Here is a 20,523-nt window from a genome sequence, read left to right on the forward strand (position 1 = left end):
CTAATTTAATAGTAGGCTAAAGTAGCAAGGATGTCTAAAGAAGCATTTTTCAAACTTATTGGTCTAAGAACACATTCATTCACTCAGAAATTAGCATTTCAAGGAACTTTTGTTTATGTGGATTGTATCTATCGATATTTTCAGTATTAGAAATGAAAATTGAGTTTTAAAAAGATTTATAAATTTTATTTCTAATATGATTAAATACAAAAAATGTGGTAAACAAAATTTACTATGTTAACCATTTTAAATAATTCAATATTATTAAGTATATTCATATGTTTTTATATTTTTCATTCATTTTTAAATGGCAATAATAAATACTATAAACATGACTGATTAACATTATAGTATACAATAAATACTGTACATGATTATATATTTTTATGCAAATAGCATCATTTGTTTTAAAAATTAAAAAGATTTTTTTCATCAAATTCTATAAAAATAAAACTAATTTTTACATCTTTGTATTTCTCTTTCACTTCTGATTTAATAGGAGACAGTTGGCTTTTCACATCTTGTTCATATCTATTACAGTACAATACATTATTTTGATGGAAAACACACCAAGAAATTTTGGCTTCACATAGATACATATCTGGGAGAAATGAGGGGTTTTATTAATGTCTCCAGATAATTGTATACTCACTACATAACCTACACTGTGCACGTGAAACAGAGCATAAAAAAAATAGATGACATCATAGTATACTTGAAAGCAAGTTTATAATAGAACTCTGTAAAGGTCTTGGAGACCACCAAGGTTCTTGGATACTATAGTAAGGGCCACTGTTCAAGAGTTCAGCATCATGAGAATTATACTATGCCAATTCCTAGTGGCAAAGTTTAACACAGGAACATTGTAGTTGTTAGAAAATCACATTTAAATTTTTTAAATAATTATAGTTAAAAAATAAAAATTACCATCTTAACCATTTTTAGTGCACACACTAGTCGTTTTAATTACATTCATGATGTGTGACAAATCTCTAAATATTTATCTTGTATAACTGAAACTCTATACACATTGAAAAACAATTCCTATTTCCTATTAATCCAAGTCCTAGAATAGACCATTCTACTTTCTGTTTCTATGAACTTGACTACTTTTGATAGCTTATATAAGAGGAATTATACAAATGTTTGTCTTTTGGCAGCTGCCTCATTTCACTCAACATAATGTCTTCCAGGTTTACCCAGGCTTTTGCATATGCCAGAATTCCTTTCCTTTTTAAGGCTGAATAATGTGCCATAGTATATGTATCTGTCTTTTGTCTATCCATTTATCTCTCCATGGATATTTAGGTTGCTTCTACTTTTTGGCTACTGTGAATAGTGTTGTAATGAACATGGATGCTATGAACTGAATATATTTCCTAGGAGTTTATGTGCTGGAAGCTTGTTTTTCATTGTGGCTCTTTTGTGAGATGGTAGAACTTTCAAGAGATGGGACTTGAAAGTAATTAGGTCATATTTTCTTTGTGGTCACCAGGAAAAATATACAAACATCTTAAGGTTATAGTGATCTATTTTTAAATTGATGACAACTTAACTTCAATTACATATAAACCTTTACTCCTTATATCTCTGCTCGCCTATCCCTACTTTGTTATTGATGCCACAAATTACATAGTTTATATTATATACCCATTTAAGTAAATTTATATTTATTTTTATGCTTGTCTTTTAAATTCTGCACCAGAATTAAAAGTGATTTAAACACTAACGATACATTTCTATAAAATTCGTATTTGCCTATATACCTTTGCCAAGAATTTTGTATTTTCATGTTTTCTTGTTACTGTCTAGCACCTTTATGTTTCATACTGAAGGAATTCCTTTAGCATTTCTTGTAGGGAGGTTCTGGTATTAAACTCTTTTGACTTTTTGTTCATCTAGGAAATTCTTAATTTCTTCACTTTTGAAGGCCAGTTGACCATTTCATTTCTCCTCTTGGCCATGGGACTAATGTAAGTTATCAGCTAGAATAGAGTCAGCCTGATAACCACTTTTCTAAAATTGTTGACTTCATGGTTAGAGTTTGTCTATTTGATTTTCCCTATTTCTGCACAGATGTTACTTTATTGATCTCCTCCAATCCCTTTTACCCTATCTCCTGTTAGCTCTTTTGAATACCACAGAGCTACCACGAGGATGAAATATCCTAACAGCAACTATATTGCAGAATAGCAGCACAAAATATACTTCAGTGATTGAAATAGATATCAAAGCAACGGCAATTTTATTTGACTAACATGTTCAGAATCCTGGTGAATATCTTACAGGCTTAAACTCTTAAAGCTTACTGTGAAATACCACTTAACTCTTCAAGTGAAAGTGATTGGCTGAGCAGGGTGATGAGACATGCCCCGTTGCATGATCATGCCTTTTTATGGTTGTGCTTCTTTGGGGAATTTTTTCACTTGAAAATAAAAAAGCAGTAATTTTCATACCAGTTTCAAGTTCATGCTCATTTATTATAAAATATAGTGAGATATATGTTTTGGGGACTGGTAAAGCTAATCTGCCTCATGACAAAGTAAAATAATATCTACCTGGGTTATTTTTCTTTTGTTTTTTAAATTATTTTTTATTTTTATGGGCTGCGTTTTGTTTCATTGTACACAAATGGGGTACATCTTTTTGTTTCTATGGTTGTGCAAAATGTAGATTGATACCATTTGTGTAATCATACACATACATAGGGTGATGATGTCTGTCTCATTCCACCATCTTTCATACTCCCCCGCTATCAACCTGTTTTTTTTTTTTTTTAAGAAAATGTGGCTCCTTAAAATGTATGTGTATTTGATTCCATGATAAAATAATCCACATACCCTGTGTAAGGTAATGAAATGTTTTAGATAAAATATTTACCCTTTGGGTTATTTGCTTCTGAGGAAAGACTAAGCATTTTCATAAAGTGAGTCATAAATAATAAGACAGACATAGTGGAGAGTTTACTATATAGTAAGATATAATTGAAAGCAAGATCAACAACCTCTGTGTCCTTTTGAGTTATAACACACAGTTATTTCCATGCCTTAGTTTATCAAGTTTTTTATATAGCTGAGACACTTGAATCACTGCTACAAAGATAATAGATTCAGGACATTTAAAATTATCTTATTTTCCTGAATATTAGGTAAAAGTCCAATGTGTATGAACACTATGTAAACTATAAATACTAGCATAAATAACTAAAAACAGGTACAACAGAGTCAGAAATGGCATTTTTTCATTGTAACAGTTTCACTATTAACTACTCCTACTCCTTTGCCTTAGAGTTCCTTTTCAATAACAGAAACTTACATTTGAAAATATCAACTAAAAGTAAGATATTAAAATGTCTGAAATGAGCGTATTATTCAGATTAAAATGTGTTTTATACCATTAGTCTAAAATATTATCATTTAATCAAATTAATGTTACAAAGAAAATGATTTATTTTCCATCTATCATAGTACTTTTAAAAAAATTTTATTTGTTCTTTTTAGTTATACATGACATTAGAATGTATTTTGACATATGCATATGTGAAGTATGACTTCCCTTTTTTTTTGGTTGTACATGATGTGGACACTGGTAGTGTATTCATTTATGAATATGGGAAATTTATGTCAATTCATTCTACTGATATTCCCATTCCCATCCCTCTTTCTCTTCCCCACTTCCCCCTGTCTAGTCTGGTGAATCTACACTCCTCTCTCCCCACTGCCTATTGTGAGTCAGTATCTGTATATAAGAGAGAACATTCAGCCTTTTTGGGGAATTGGCTTATTTCACTTAACATGACAGTCTCCAGTTCCATCCATTTAGTATCAAATGCCATAATTTCATTCTTCTTTATGGTCAAGTAATATTCCATCATGTATATATACCGTGTTTCTTTATCCATTCATTTGTTGAAGGACAACTAGTTTGGTTCCATATCTTAACTATTGCGAATTGAGCTACTACTATCATAGCACTATTGAAAAATGATAAAAACTGTCGAACTAAATTTTAAAGCACAATCTTGGATAGTTTGTCTTGTGAAAAAAAAAACCTAGTACATCTTTGGAGAAAGTTTTAAAATGTCATTCTACACAAAATGAAAACTAAACATGATTTTATAGTTTTAGGGGATATAATTGTGTAATCTTACATTATGTAAGACGTGTGTCACTCGAAATCATCCATATATATGACAAAAATGGAATTGTCTTTATGTTTTGATGCCCGGAACAAAATAGTTCACATATAGATAGAAAATTTTGAATGAATTATTCTATATGGTCATTTGAATCATTAACATATGTTTGATAACATGGGATATGCTACCCATAATATAAATGAGTATTGATGTATAATATATATGCACCTATATATACTAATATACATGTTTACACACATATGTGTATATATGTAAGTGTATATATGTATAAATACACATATAATCACTAATATGTAGTGTTGAGTGAAAAAAGAAGGCAAAGTTGATTTACAGAATGATCGCTTTTTTGTGAAATGACATGTGGTAGACTATGTTTCAGTGGCAGAGCAGGAAAAGCTTGGATTACCTATACACCCAAGGTTGACAGAGGTTAACAAGTCTTTCTTCATCTTAGAGTTACACTCACTGGCCACATGATCTCCACGGTCAGAGTGGCTGAGAACGTAGACATGAAGGAGCTGCACCAACTCTTAGTTGGCCAACCAGACTGTGAGGCAAATTCTTTACCAGCCAGTCCATCATTCAGAAGTAGTCTCATGGTTCTCACACTCATCAAAGAGATCCCTGGAAATGTGAGGGACACAGGGAGACCTTTCAGGGACTAACACTCTCTGACAAAAATGTATTATTTTTAAAATTATAAAATATTTAAAATAATATATTGAGGAGATATATCAAAATACAGGCTGCATCCCCTCATTCAAAATGCGTAGACCAGAGTAGTTTTGGATTAAGGACTTTTTTCAATATGTATATTTACATAATGAGGTCTTTTGGGGATAGGACCCAAGTCTAAACACAATATCTATTTGTATTTCATATACAACTTATACATAAGTCTAAAGATAATTTTATACAATATTTTTATGATTTTATGAATTGAACAAATTTTCATGGTGGGAAATTTTCTATGTGTGGTGGAAGTCAGTGCTCAGTTTTAGATCTGGGAACATTCTGAAGTTTGGACTTTGGGATTAGGGATGCTCACCATCTTTTTGAGTTTTTAAATTATGGATAATTTAAATTTTCTTCTTTATGTTTTATGAATTTCCCCATATACTCCAAAATATCTTATGCTTTCATAAAATAATTTAAAAACTATTAGAGTTGCAAAGCAGTGATTCTATGGCATATTACTTTAGCTTAGCTTTCTATTGCTTTTAGAAACTTCTAATTTTTTCATTTTGACCTCAATTAAAATCATAGTCTTCTAGCATTCAATATGTGACTTACATTAGAATCACGAAGATCATAGGCTTTGTCATGCCCCACAGCAATTCAACTGGAGACCTAGGTTCTCTCTTTTCTATACTCCTAAACATCATTGTATTGTGGAAAGAACTGGATGCCATGTCTGTTCGCCATGGAAAATAGTGCCTCCCACACATGAGATTAAATAGGTGCTTGTGATAATTATGATTATGAAAAAGACAGCAAAGACAAATACTGGTAGGAATTTAGAAATCACTCAAAATAAAAACTCACATAGTAAAGAACCAAAGGATGTAAGATGTATGATGCAGAAATTTGAAGCCAAATAAAAGGTTTGCACAGCCATCTTACTCATTTGATGTGATTTCCTGGAGACCAGAGACTGTGGAAAGACTGGTGTCTGGGGCACGGTGCGGGGCACTTGTAGATAAACTTTAAAAGTTGCCAATTATCCTGCTGACTTCAGATTACCTATCAATGAATATACAACCTAGATCACATTAGAAATGAAAGGATTCCAACAACACCTTCCTGAGCTTATTTCAATAGCTTCTAAGCTAAACATCAGCTGAACTCTTTTTTGGTAATTAATAATCACAATTGTGGCTATTTTTTCCATTTTAAAATGCTTTATAGCTCCTAAAGTGCTTCAACGTTCATTGTCTCATTTTAGAAACAGGATTTCCCACAATTTTAACAAAGAAAACTAAATCATAAAAATGAAACAATTTACTTAATTCATTGAATAAGTATCAGATTTAGGATTTGATCCATATCCTTTAGACTCCAGTTCCTATGGGTTTTTTTTATACAATATTATTTCCTTTCATAAGCAGTAAATTTAATATTTTGAAAGAATGTTGATTTTTCAAGTTCTGCATTTTTTTCTGACAATTTAACAACTTAAAAAAGTCATTAAAACTAATATGAAGGGGTTGAGGTTGTGGCTCAGTAGTAGAGCACTCACCTAGCACGTGAGTTCTATCTTCAGCATCACATAAAAATAAACAATTAAAATAGAGGAATTGTATCCATCTACAACTAAAAATATTTTTAAAAGTAATATTAAAAATTAAAATTATAGTAAGTACAGTGAGCTAATTACCTAGCTTAAATCTAGTATACCTTGCTAGTTATTAATGAAAAAATTTGAACTAGTATAAGGTCAATCTAAATTATATTAATCCATGAAAGAGATGACACTTATTCTCGTTGCTGAGTACTTTTCGTTTCTATTTTCTTAGCAGGCAAGTTAAAAATGATCTGCATAATGATATGTTGGTAGAGCAATAATGTGAGGTATAATTTTCTAATTAAACTAACTACCAGAGATTGAAATTTATCTATTTATCCTACATATCTTTCCATCCTTCTATCTACTCATCCATCCATAGATCCATCTGTGTGAATGTAATATGAAATTTCCAGATGGACTATTGTATGAACATGGTACAGGCTGGAACCTAGAAAATTTACACCACCTTCTGGAAGTAACAAGTTAGAAGGTAAGTCTAGTTTAGTTTTATTATTATTATTTATTATTATTATTATTATACTGGAATTTCAATCCAGGACATTTTACTTATGAGGCATGTGCTGTACCAGTAAAGTAAATCCCCAGCCTTTTTAAAACTTATTTTGAGATAGTGTCTTGATAAGTTTCCCAGGCTGTCCCCAAAGTTGTTATCCTTCTGCTGTAGTCTCCTGAATTTCTGGGTTACAGGTGCATACCACTGTGCCCAACTAGAAGTTAAGAATACTTGGATTCCTAGATGTAGATAGAAATATTTAGCACAAAATGATGGAAAGAGACTTTATATCAGACAAACCTACATTTGCTCTGCCACCAGCACAATGGTCATAGGCATGTCCCTTAACTTTTGTGAGCTTCATGAAGGGGTGAGAATTACTTTATATACTGTAAATCTGCAGATAAGTGAGGCATGGGAATATACAGAGCATCTGCTGTATAATTTAGGAACTTTAAACATGTAACTTTTGTGATCAATCATTACAACCCTGAGTACCATTCTTTATGATTTCTCCTATTCGTTGTCATGGAAGGAAGAATTGAGCTGCATTTTTTAATTAAATTATTTTCTTTATTAAATTCAAAGAATAGGTCAAGTTAAGGCATAAAGAAATATTTTCTTATGAGTAAGTATGTAAACTAATACATACTTATGATGTGCCAATCATTATGCCTAAAGCTTCGTACTTACCAGGCCATTCAGGAATAATGTTGCTACAAGGTCATATAGTGACTAAAGGAAACTTTATTAATTTTTCATACACTAAAACTCAAGTTAATTTGCTGAAGTTTTAGACCTTGTAAAAAATAGACTTAGTGCTCAAATTCATGGTTGATTGACTCCTCATTTTATGATATCTTAATATTTAAACATCTATGAGGTGCTTAGCTACATGAAATAAAAGCAGACCAAAAAAATGTAATAAAGCCCTGACATAAATTAATTTGTTGATAATTTTTAAGTGCATATGAAACAATAAGTATCATATCAAAACATTTTAATAAGAAAATGTTATTCTATACAAATAACATTTACCTGCAGAAAAAAAAGGATAATGCTATCAAAATCAAAGGAAAAGAATATGGGACTGTAATTATTCTCCATAGGGCCAAAGTCTTTAGGAAATAGTGTTTGAATATCTCAAGTGAAGAAAGACATGACTAATGGTAGACTTAAGAGGATTATGACCCAAGTGTCATACAACTTACACACACACACACACACACTCACACACAATCAGAATAATCTCACAAATTCTGAATAATCTCAGTGAAAAATTATAGAAAATAGCCAAAGAAATACATGGTTGAACAAGTAGCTCAATAAAGTACTCAGATTATGCAAAGCCAAAAAAATGTGAATTTGAAGTGAGGATTGAATGATGAAGCTAACACTAACAAGCACATGGTGTGACAATACATTGAAATTTTCATTGATACAAACCTTAAGTTATTAAGGGTTATATTTTTAGAAGCCAAAAGTAATTCCAAAAAGGTATTTTGCTTAGTTTTTCCTTTAACAGAGTTCAGGCTAAAAAGGAAGAAACAAATACCTTACGTGAGCACACTCAGTGGGATCTTTTCAAATAGCCAAACTAGAGAAAGCTTTGTCCAACCCTATAAAGCATAAAATACCATTTCTAATTAGGAAGGAGTCAGTGTCCATCTATAACACTAAGAGATGACAGAGATGGGACTGTTTTTTTTTAAGTAAGTCAGTTTGTAATTTACTAACAGTGCAATCCAAGAAGAATTATTTAATCTTTCTATTCCTTTATTTATTTTCCTATAAAAATGAGGATAAAAGCAATCCTTAGCTCATGGCATCATTATGAAATCTAAATGGGTTAACATATTCAAAGCATGTGGGTGAAATTGTACATAAGAGCTATTAATTCTATTTCTATTGCTCTATTGCTTGATATGCTGATGAATGATTAGTAACCGGATTGGTGGGTGGGAGACTTGATTTATAGTACTGGCCACTGTCTGTAGTGTAAATACTCCCATGATGACTGATGCCCTCTATCAGGATGTCATGAATGAGGGTTGGAAAGAGATGCACAAAAGCATACAACCTTATACTATTTCCATCATATAGATACTAACAAGTTCAAAATCACTGATGATAGTTACAATAATCAGGATATAATGCATTTTGAATATTTGTTATCTTGTTTTTAGAAAGAAAGAGAAGAAGAAAATAGTCACTTATATAATGGATTCAAAGTATGGACAGGTTGAACATCCCTAATCCAAAAATATGAAATATGAAATGTTCCAAATTCTGAAACAAAATTTTAAGCACTGATATGATGTCACGTGTGCAAAAATTCTACACCTGAACTCATTTGACAAGTTGCAGTCAAAATGCAGATGCATTAAAAAATACTGCATAAAATTATCTGCAGGCTAATTGTACATATGCATATATATGTATATTTATATGCGACATAAAATGAATTTGTACCAAGACTTGGATCTCATCCCAAAGATATATAATTATACATATGCAAATATTCCAAAACCTAAAAAAGAAATCTGAAATCCAAAACACTTCTGGAGCAAACCATGTCAAATAAGGAATCCCTCAGTTGTATTTGGTCCCTGCAAAGCATACCTGGAATTCTAGGTTCTAGCAATCTGGAATTGTGTATTTATGCAGAATTCTAGAGCATAAATACATCCCTGATGTTGTTGCTACATCTGATATACATTTGACTATCCATATAGTTAATGAATAAAAAGTGATTGTTCATATAGGCTCTATGTCTCAAATAGAGTATTTCAATGTAGATATTTTTATGTGCTATATTCAGTAATTTTCTTGCCATCAAAATATATTATTCTTACTGTTAATAATTAACAACAGTAAAAATTTCAGTTACATGACATCTAAGTCAATTTATGTAAGAATACAATTAATTAGATGACATTTCAGGGATGCTAAGGCATGGTTATGGCTTTAGTTAGGGTTATATTCAAAGGGCAACATGAGCTGCCCAGCTCTTTTCCTCCCTTCAACTGCCCATGATTGTGAATTGCTCTTATGCTATTCAAATTTCAACAAGTTCCTTCTTTTTTCTTATTTGGAGGATCACCTTCCCCCAAAATCATGACCTCAGTATGTATTTTAAACTTGATTTTGCTTATCACAGAGGATTTGGATTGGCCCAGTAGGGAGAATATCCATTTTGTGAATAGATCACAGTAGCCTTAGAAACAGGTTCAAACTGACCAGTAACAGATCACATTTGCTGTTGTGTAGGGGGAGTGGGTTGCTAAAATTCTCAGTTCTAAAGAAGAGAAGACATGATTTTTTAAAGAAAGGTATACTGGGCAATAAATAATATAGGTCTACTGTAATTGTGAAGTGAAGGTGAAAGGTAAGTTGGTAGCTGGAGGGAATATAATACTGAAGCAGAGCACATGAAATAAAATGTTATGTATGAGATTTGTGAATTACCTAAAGCTAAGAGGAACTATAAATATAGTGGATAGAAAGATTGGATTCAAAATGATCTCAATAGGCAGAAACAAGAAGCATAAAACAATATGTAATTTCATAGGAGCAAATATAAATTCCTACATTTAGGTTCAAATCATTGGTTTTATAAAAATAAAAAGTGGAAAACAGGATTTATAGCAGTTTTGCTGCAGAAAAAGAAAAACATGAAGTTTTATTTAGCTTCAAGTTCAACAGAAACTGACAGCATGACACTGTTGCTGAAAAAGGTAATACAATCTTAGGCTGTTGTGTGGTTCAGAACAAAGGAGATTATAGTCTCCTTGTGCTCTGTGTTGATCTCATTAAGTCCAGATTATTGCTTCCAGTTTTGGGTTCCAAACTTTGAGAGTGACACTAATAAGCTCAAGGGGATCCTGAATGAGATGAATAGGGTAGAATAATATGTCTCAAAAGTGACACAGTAAACTGTGTATATTTCTTATTATAGAAGAAATGGCTCCAGGGGTATATGATAGCCTCCTTCACCTATCTTCAGATGGATCTGTGGAAAAGGAAGATAGTTAATTCTGCTGTCTGGAAGGACGAACTATGCCAATCAGTAGAAGCTAAAATAAAATGAATCTGGTTCTTCAAGAGGATGACATCTCTACCTGTGAGATGAGTACATCTAAAAGTCATGTGTTTCTTTCATGTGTTAAGAAATAACAGAAAAACAGAGTTAAGGGTATGAATTCTAAAAATGAAGTTCTAGACACTGATCCCTGTCAAAACACTATAAAAATATTATTTAAAGTATATTTATCCATTCTATCCTAAATGTTATTTGCTTTCTGAAATTTGTTTTATTTAATTTGACTTTCAACTGCTTTGTTGAGTTGTAATTGACATGAAATAAACCACACACAAACTGTACAACTTGATGTTTTGATAAATGTATCTGTGAGACCATCACAATCAATAAAATTTAACATATCAATCACCCCTAAAATTTCTTCTGGAATCCCGGTCCTCCAAAACTTTCCTTACCATCTGCTGTCTGCATCCTAAAGCAAACATTGATTTATTTTCTGCCACTCTTAATTCACTTTCACATATCAAATATTGTGTTAATGTGATAATATAGCATGTACTCTTTCATCTGTCTTCTTTCACTCACTGTATAGCTATCTCATAATTTGTTTATTCACCCATAGATGAACATTTAGGTAGTTTTCAGTTTGGAGCTATTAGAAGTTTGGATATGAACATATATACTTTCATATTTTTGGTGTAAGTATCTACTAGTAAAATTGCTGGACTTCATGATATGAATGTTTAACTTTTAACAAACTGGCAAAATTTTTTCCAAAACGATGATATCATTTTACATTTCCACAAAAGTTCATAAATATTTCAAAATCCCTATACCCTGGTCAGTCTATTCAATTTTAGATATTCTAATCTGTGTATAGAAGTATCATACTGGTTTTAATTTGCATTTCCTGAATCACCAATGATATTAATTATTTTTATGGGCTTATTGGCTATTTATTTGTCCTTTTTTAAAGATTTTTTATTTAGTGCATATTAATTATATGCAACAGTAGGTTTCACTGTGCCATTCTTTTTGAAATTTTTAAAAATTAGTTATGCACAACAGTAGAATGCATTTATGAACTTCAATATATCAACATAAATGGGGTACAGTTACTCCATTTTCTGATTGTAAGTGTTGGAGAATCACATTCTTGAAGTGGTTTTATCCATTTTCTAAGAAATTAGCTTAATTTTCTATTTTATATTCTGGATATAAGTTCTCTATCAGATTTACAATGTACTGATATTTTCTCCTCATCTGTATATTGTCTTTCCATTCTCTTGCTAATGTTTATCATGAAGTAGAAAATTAGTTTTAATGAAATTAATTTACCAACTTAGTTTTGAGATTATAATTTTTATAGATTATATTAAGAAATTTTTATCTGAGTAAATATTCATAAAGAATATTTTATAATTTTATATTTTATAATTAATTGTTTTACATAGATTACATGGTATGGATCCAAATCAATTTTTTCACATATGGATAAAGCAATGGCTCCAGCCAGCATCATTTGTTGAAAGAACTATCTGTTCTTTACTGAAATGACTTTATATCTCTGCTTTGTAGGAAATCAATTGTCTTTGTCTTTGTCTTCTGTTACCTTGACTATTGGTCTATGCTTCATGTCAGTGTCACAGTCATTATAAGAAAGCTTCGTAGTAGATATTCAGACCATGTACTGGTTGTTTTCTAACATAGATTTTGTTGTTGTTGTTATTGTTCAAAGTAATTTTGGTAGTTTTTTTGCATTTTTCATATGAATTTTAGAATCAGCTTGTCAATTTCTACTAAATATTTTATTGGATTTTTAGTGGAACTCCATAGAATCAAGAGATTGATTTTGGGAAAATTTTCATCCTAACAAAAGAAAACCTTTGACTTATGAAGATATAATATTTTTTATGTTTTTACTTTCCATAGCATCATTTTGGAGTTTTTAGTATAGGAGACATATATTTTGTTGTATTTACTACTAATTATTTTATGTTTTTGGCGTTACTATATGTGACACTTTTTGTTAATTTTAATTTCTAATTGTGTTGCTAACATAAAGAAATACAATTCATAACTTACATATTGATCTTGTATGCTGCACACTTTCTGGAAGACTCCATTAGATTTCCTATGTATATGAACATATCATCTGAGAACAAAGTCAAGATGTTAGCACATAGGAGGTTCATAGCTTTAAGAGGCACCTGTCCCATCTTCACTCAGTGTGTAGGACCTCTGTCCAAAGAATATATTATTCTGAGGCCAAATTTTGAGAAGGTGTAGGAGAAATTGATGTTTTAAAGTGAGAGAATTTAAATTTTAAAATAATAGAAGAGATGGGAAATGATAAACATTAAGAAAATATGTGTACTAATAAAAATTATTAAATGATGTCATAGATGTTTTTACATTTGATGTTCTTCTGTAGATACAACCTTACTTTACATTGAATATGGAAACTTCCAATTATAAATTTTACAGCAAATCAATCGTGAAAAGGAACAGAGACCATTTTTGAGAAGAAAAACAGTAAAAGTATTAAATCTTTCAGTAAAGAACATAAATAATGTAGCTAAGATCACATCCTGTAAGCAAATTAAGATTCAATTTGGTATCCATAAATTCAAATACTTGACCAAGAGAAAACTCCTTTGAATAAACCAATCAGATGGTATTTAAGAAATGAGCAAGATTTTAAAAAAGCAAAATAATTTTATAATTCTTTTCATTCTTTAAGAAGCATATGGTCCAAATAATTATTTTCTAACAAAGTCAAATAAAATTGTTTCCAAAATATGCATTTCTATCTTTTTCTTCTACTTAATCTTTGATCTTTATGAAACTTTGTTATCTCTTCTGCAATTAAAACCCTTGAGCATTTTTTTAATCAAATTTCTTCTTTTTTTTATTCTTAAATTTCCCTAGTTGAGTGTATTGGGAGCATTGATAACTGTCTAAAATAGAGAATATGGACATGAAGTCATATAGGTATTATTTTGTGAGATCAGAGAATTAGCTTTTGTGTTCATTTTAATGATGAATAGCAAAGCAGGTTTACCTTTTTTTCTCATACAGAAAATAGATTTTACTTTTATATTTTGTAGATACAGAAATCCAAGTCACAACTTAAATCTTTTCTCCTTCAGGAAGCACAACATATTCTCAGTATTTTCTTTAAATAGTCATATATATGATATTCTCTAGCACTGATCCTAAGGGTTTTGATACCAGAAACCGTATTTGGAATGGAGAATAACAAACACTGCACTTTATTGCTTCAAAATAATTTAAAATTATTTTTCCTTGGTGAAATAAATTCCATAACAAATTATAAAATATGACTTCAATGTATCTGAAAGAAAAATTTAAAATATATGTATTTAGCCTAATTCTTTCATAATTTTAAAAAAAATTTATAAACAACAGAGATTTATTGCCCATGATTGTAGACACTGGGAAGTTCAAGATCAAGGTGCCAACAGATGTGTATATATATGCAACACTGGTGTATATATATGCACTAGTGTGTGTGTGTGTGTGTATATATATATATATATATTTTGTTGTTGTTGTTGTTGTTGTTTTTTTGGTACTGGGGATTGAACCCAGGAGTACTCTACCACTAAGCTATATCCCCAGTCCTTATTACTTTTTATTTTAAGGCAGGGTCTCACTAAGTTGGTTAGGACCTTGCTAAATTGCTGAGGCTGGTCTTGAACTTGCAATTCTCCTGCCTCAGCTTCCTGAGCCACTGGGATTACAGGTGTGCACCACCATTCAGCCATGCATAATTTTTGTAATGTTTAAATCATGGCAAACATTTATATCCTCTCAAACATTCGTCATTTCTATATGAAAAAAAATTCAAATTCCTTTCTTTGAGATTTTCTGACATATACCTTAATTGTTATTATATGTAGTCACCACACTGCAATAAAACAACAGAACTTATTTGTCCTATCTATAACTTATTACCTGATGATCAACCTTAACTCATCCCTCCCCATCTCTCAACTGTCCCAGGCCGTGGTAGCTACCACTATACTCTTATCTTCTATGTGATCATCTTTCATAGATTTCATGTGTGAGAAAGTTCATACATTACTTGACTTTTTGCACTTAACGTAATGATCTCCAGTTCCATCCATGTTGTTATAAATGACAGGATGTCATTTGCTTTATGATTAAATAATACTCCATTGTGTGTATGTGCCACATTTCCCTTATCGGTTCTTCAGTAGAGGGACACAGGTTGTTTCCATTTCTTGGCTGTTGTGAGCAATGCAGGAATGAGCAGGGGATGGAGATGTCACTCTGATATATTGATTTCACATACTATGAGTATACACCCAGGAGTGTCATGGCTGGATCGTATGGTAATTCATTTTTATTTTTTTGAGGAACCTTCAGGTGTTTTCATGATTTATGTTTTCACCAACTGTGTGCAAGGGTTCTCTTTTCTCTGTATCCTCCATAGTTTTGTGGTAGTTGTTTTGCCGCTAGCTTAATAATTAGTAGGTAACTTCTTTTCCAGATAAAATTTTGTTTAATTGTATTTTCTAATGGTAGAGAATTAAAAGAATGGGGCAGTAGGAAACTTATGTTATAAGCCTGCTAACAACTTAACCAAAAGAACCCTTAACAACAAATGAGCAGAAAGGCATTATTATAATGCAGAATAAACCTAGGCAATGATTTAGTTAACGGGGTTCTAAGTTATTTTGGTTGTACGCTCCAAATAGCACTGTTTAGTAAATAGATGCTAAAAACACATTATACATATAAATATATACATATACATATACATATATAAATTCATTATATATATTAATGTATATATGTATATATATAAATTTATTTAGTTAAAAAAATGTGCAAAGTAAATGTTATTCTTCCCTTTTCAAATCAGAAAACAATCAATTGTAGAGAGGTTAAGTAATTTGCAAAAGTTCACACAGCTAATAAGTATCGTGGCTCACATTCAGAGTATGTAGCCTAATTCCAAATCTAAGTACTGTCTGATGGTCACTTGACATATTTCAGACCCAGTTGTCTTATATGTAAAACAAGGAGAAGGATCAGATAATTCTTATGCTCATGCAGCTTTGCAGATTCTAAAAAGGGAACATTAGAGATCCAAGATGGCAGACTGGAGGGAGGCTGTGTTCCTTGTCATTCTATAACTCCGGTTTCAAGCAGAGGATATCTGTTTCTTGATTGCTCACTCTCAAGCACCTATCATCACCCATTTTCCTGCCTCTCACCTGTCCATCGCCTGCCTTACACCTATCCATCACCCAACACACGAGGTTCACCTCCTGATCATCCGACAACAGTCAGCAAACTGATCGCCAACCGCCATTGGAGCACCAGCTGCCTGCTGTTGCCTGGAAATTCACTGTTACAGTACCTCCAGGTTTGATTACACGTGGCTGCCACCATTTTGAGACAACAGCCAGGCCCCGTAGGACCCCTGGCCGGACTGACTGAGCCCCAACTCCAGGATCCCTCAGCCCGACCAATCACTCCCTGCCTCTTTGACCCTCACATCGGCTGACTGCTCCCTGCTGCCAGGACCCCCAGATCAACTGACTGCGCCCTGTCACTGGGACCCCAGACTAACTGATTGCAACTGGCCTCCAGGATCCCACAACCACACCAAACACACCCAATCTCCAGGACCCCTGCCTGACCAACCGTATCCCGCCTCCAGGACCTCCTGCTGACCACGACCACACCCTGAGCTGCAGCTCCCCATTTGCCAACACATTTGGAAGTCAGAGCGACCATCTTGGATAATCCTGGAAGCCATAGCTCCAATCTTTAGGTGGGACAAATCCCATCCTAAGACACTGCTGGAGACTTGAAACTCATTGTCAGGTACCTCTCATGAATCAGGCTACTGAAGACTGAGAGGTTTAATTACTATATGACTATTACACTGTAGATTTTCTTTTTTCTCCTTATGGAAAAATTTTAAGTTTTTATTTCTTTACTTTTCTTGCTCTCTTTTCCTTTTGTTTACCTGTTCCCTCAGAGTCTCTTTCTCCCTTTTTTGCATGCTAACATCCAATTTCTTTTGATTACACTCTCACACTTTCTATTATCTAGAACTTCTGTATATTCTTTTCTTATCCCATTAACAGCCACATTCTACATCCCTCTGCATCCTCTTTGTCCTCCATTAGAAACTGCAGACCTTATTGCAAATCTGTTTGTTTTACTGAAGATAATATTTGAACTCATTCTGTTGATTATGACAATTTTGTTATTGTCCTCATAGGGGCTATTTGGTCTAGGATTGCATAGTGTCTGAATTGGGCACTGCTAATATTGATCTCCCCTTAAAGAAAAGGTTTTGGAAACCTATAGGGCTACTATAAGCGTCTAGGGGGAAATCTGCAATACCCCAGATCTGCACTGCTAGAGAGGAAGATACATAAACAACATGAAAAAACAAGGGAAGAAAATGATCCAAACAAATCTAGATTCTATATTAATAGAATCCAGTGACAGTATGTTAGAAGAAATGTCAGAAAAGGACTTCAGATTATATATGATTAAGATGATTTGTGAAGCAAAAGATGAGATAAGAGAGCAAATGCAGGCAATGAATGATAATACCAATAAGCTGAAAGAGCACCTTCAGGAAGCAAAAGATCATTTCAAAAAAGAGATAGAGAGTCTCAAAAAAAAAAAAAAATGGAAATCCTTGAAATGAAGGAAACAATAAACCAAATTAAAAACTCAATGGAAAGCATCACCAAAAGACTAGACCACGTGGAAGACAGAACCTCAGACAATGAAGAAAAAATATTTAATCTTGAAAATAAAGTTGTCCCAACAGAGAAGATGGTAAGAAATCATGAACAGAATCTCCAAGAACTATGGGACATCATGAAAAGACCAAATTTAAGAATTATTGGGATTGAGGAAGGCACAGAGATACAAACCAAAGGAATGAACAACCTATTCAATGAAATAATATCAGAAAATTTCCCAAACCTGAAGAATGAAATGGAAAATCAAATACAAGAGGCTTACAGAACACCAAATGCACAAAATCACAACAGGTCCACAACAAGGCACATTATAATGAGAATGACTAACATTCAAAATAAAGATAGGATTTTGAAGGCCACGAGAGAAAAGCATCAGATTACATATAGGGAGAGATCAATACGGGTAGCAGCCGACTTCTCAACCCAGACTCTAAAAGCTGGAAGAGCCTGGAACAACATATTTCAAGCTCTGAAAGAACATGATTGCCAACCAAGAATCCTATACCCAGCAAAACTAACCTTCAGATTTGAAGATGAAATAAAATCCTTCCATGATAAACAAAATTTAACAGAATTTACAAATAGAAAGCCTGCGCTACAGAATGTTCTCAACAAAATATTCCATGAGGAGGAAATGAAAAACAACAATGGAGGTCAGCAAAGGGAGGAACTACCTTAGAGAAAAACCACTCAAAGGAGAAACCAAGCCAACTTAAAAACCAAAAATAAGCCAAATGACTGGGAATACAAATCATATCTCAAAAATAACCCTGAATGTTAATGGCCTAAACTCATCAATCAAAAGACATAGACTGGCAGAATGGATTAAAAAGAAAGACAATATGCTGCCTGCAAGAGACTCATCTCATAGAAAAAGACATCCACAGACTAAAGGTGAAAGGATGGGAAAAAACCTACCACGCACATGGACTCAGTAAAAAAGTGGGGGTTTCCATCCTTATATCAGATAAAGTGGACTTCAAGCCAAAGTTAGTCAGAAGGGATAAAGAAGGACATTTCATACTGCTTAAGGGAACCATAAATCAGGAAGACATAATGATAGTAAATATTTATGCCCCAAACAATGGTGCATCCCTGTACATCAAACAAATCCTTCTCAATTTCAGGAATCACATAGACCACAACACAATAATTCTGGGTGACTTTAACACACCGCAGTCACCACTACATAGATCATCCAAACAAAAACCAACCAAAGAAACCATAGAACTCAATAATGCAATCAATATCGTAGACTTGATAGACATATATAGAATATTCCATCCATCAATGAGCGGATTCACTTTCTTCTCAGCAGCACATGGAACCTTCTCAAAAATAGACCATATATTATGCCACAAAGCAGCCTTTAAGAAATGCAAAAAAATAGAGATACTGCCTTGTGTTCTATCAGATCATAATGGACTGAGAATAGAAATCAATGACAAGATAAAAAAGAGAAATTACTCCAACACCCAGAGACTAAATAATATGCTATTGAATGAAACATGGATAACAGAAAACATCAGGGAGGAGATAAAAAAAATTCTTAGAGGTCAATGAGAACAACAATACAACATATCAAAATCTCTGGGACACTATGAAAGTGGTACTAAGAAGAAAATTCATTGCATGGAGCGCATTCCAGAAAAGAATGAAAAGTCAACAACTAAATAACCTAACATTACCGCTCAAAGCCCTAGAAAAAGAAGAACAGAATAACAGCAAAAGTAGTAGAAGACAGAAAATAATTAAAATCAGAGCTGAAGTCAATGAAATTGAAACTAAAGAAACAATTCAAAAATTGACAAGACAAAAAGTTGGTTCTTTGAGAAAGTAAAGAAAATAGACAAATCCTTAGCCGTACTAACAAAGAGAAGGAGAGAGAAAACTCAAATTACTAAAATTTGTGATGAAAAAGGAAATATCACAACAGACACCACTGAGATACATAACATAATGAGAAGCTACTTCAAAAATCTGTATTCCAACCAAATAGAAACTACCGAAGACATTGACAAATTTCTAGAGACAGTATGCTCCTCCCAAAATGAACCAGGAGGACATACACAATTTCAACAGATCAATATCAATCAATGAAATAGAAGAAGCCATTAAAAATCTACCATCCAAGAAAAGCCCAGGACCAGATGGATTCTCAGCCAAGTTCTACGAGACCTTCAAAGAAGAACTCATTCCAATACTTCTCAAAATATTCCAGGAAATAGAAAAGGAGGGTACCCTACCAAACTCATTCTATGAAGCTAACATCACCCTCATACCCAAACCAGGAAAAGACACATCAAAGAAAGAAAATTTTAGGGCAATATCCTTGATGTATATAGATGCAAAGATCCTTAACAAAATATTGGCAAACCGTATCCAAAAACATTAAGAAAATCATGCACCACGATCAAGTGGGGTTCATCCCTGGAATGCAAGGATGGTTTAACATCTGTAAATCAATAAACATAATCCATCATGTCAATAAACTTAAGGATAAGACTCATATGGTTATTTCAATTGATGCAGAAAAAGCATTCAACAAAATACAACACCCCTTCATGCTGACAACACTAGAAAAAATAGAGATAGTAAGAACCTGAACATTGTAAAGGCTACTTATGCTAAGCTCATGGCCAACATCATTCTTAATGGAGAAAAACTAGTACCATTCCCTTTAAAAATGGGAACAAGGCTGGGATGTCCTCTTTCACCACTTCTATTTAACAT

The sequence above is a fragment of the Sciurus carolinensis genome, chromosome 7, assembly GCF_902686445.1.
Source record: "Sciurus carolinensis chromosome 7, mSciCar1.2, whole genome shotgun sequence".
NCBI lineage: Eukaryota > Metazoa > Chordata > Mammalia > Rodentia > Sciuridae > Sciurus > Sciurus carolinensis.